At 38.7% G+C, this 1,421-nt stretch overlaps 1 non-coding gene across 1 annotated transcript; it reads right to left on the bottom strand.

Annotated features, from left to right (window-relative positions):
• Positions 1-373: 373 nt before the first annotated feature.
• Positions 374-493, bottom strand: LOC118979442 (small nucleolar RNA SNORA26). Its single transcript, XR_005064914.1, has one exon. It is a non-coding gene; the product is annotated as a small nucleolar RNA SNORA26 (small nucleolar RNA).
• Positions 494-1,421: the final 928 nt, after the last annotated feature.

Genomic DNA, 1,421 nt, shown 5'->3' with positions numbered 1-1,421 from the left:
TTTTTGCATATAATGTAAGGTAAGGATTGAGGAACTTTTTTTTTCTGTGCAGATATCCAGTTATGCCACCACAATTTGTTGAAAAGACATCTCTTTTCCCTCATTGAATGGCCTTGGCTATTTCATTGAAAATCAGTTGACTGTAATTGTGGGGCTGTTGCTGTTGCTGAACCCTGTTCCTTCTATTGAGCTGTATGTCTATTCAATTCCACACTGTCTTGATTATTAGACCTTTATATTAAGCCTTGATATCAGGTCGTTTATCTCTGTTCATTGCCTATACTTTTCTGTTAAGATCACCAAAATGCCTCTGCATTAACTAAGACTAATAAACAATTTACAATCTTTTTCCTTTTTCTTTTTTTGTTTTTTGAGCTGTGTCTCCAGACACAGGATTCAAAGAGGAGTTTTACCATCTCGTCTCTGGGTTTTGTGGAGACTTTACCCTTCTGTGTTAGCCCCCTAAGGCACTGAGTCGACCTTAAAAGGGCACAGGAAAGGGCAACAATTTACAATCTTAAATTTACCTTTCCATAGATTTTGGGACTATTGAACTTCCCCTCTTTCTTGAAAGTTTCTGTTTTCCAAGTCAACACTGTGCCTTGGTTTATCTCCTACCTCCTTGGCTATAATTTTATACTCCTCATACACTTAAATATTTATGCTCGTGAAATACCTTTGTTTCTCCAGCTCTCCTCATACTCTATTCACTATTTCTACCTATTTTTCTACTCTCATGACTCAGATATGGATCTTTAGCCAAAGCTTTTCTTCTGATCTGTAGATCTGCTTATTAAACTAATTCCTGACATCACTGGAGATTAATGTATAATAGAGGTGGTAGAAACTTCTTATACATCTAACCAGATACATCTAACCCCTGAAGTACTTCCAAGCCTTGCTGTAACTGGTTCCCAGTTATAAGTCAAGTCACTGGGTTGTGCACATTCATTCATCCTGGAAATATTTATTTAGGGTCAGCTAAATAAGTAGGCACATCACGTGCCAGGGGCCACCAGGAAACAAAGTGACATGAAACCCAGTTCTTACTTTCGGGGAATTGGCAAGAGCAATGTAGGGAAATGGGGCACATTATATACAAGAATAATCTTTTTTGTATAGCACAGAATTAAATGAATGAGATAGGCAGTTAATACTACCTGAGTCTTTCCGAGCAGGGAACATTCTTTTGGCAAACAGATTTGACTGGGCTTTGAAGTATAGGCAATAATCTGGCAGAATTGTAGTAGAATTACAAACAGGACATTTTGGTGGATGAGCTTGAGGTGATGACATAGAATTGGGGCCAGCATGCTTAGGAAATGGGGAAAATCCATTTCAGTTCTGGAGTCTTATTTGGAACTCTGATCTCCAGGGGACAAATTGCTGTGCAGGCGAGGAATGGCCAGGAATTGAGAAGT

This window comes from Sturnira hondurensis, unplaced genomic scaffold (genome assembly GCF_014824575.4).
Source record: "Sturnira hondurensis isolate 20B ecotype Veracruz unplaced genomic scaffold, ASM1482457v3 Scaffold0022319, whole genome shotgun sequence".
In the NCBI taxonomy this organism is placed as follows: Eukaryota; Metazoa; Chordata; class Mammalia; order Chiroptera; family Phyllostomidae; genus Sturnira; species Sturnira hondurensis.
This window is presented reverse-complemented; position numbering and strand designations above follow the sequence as displayed.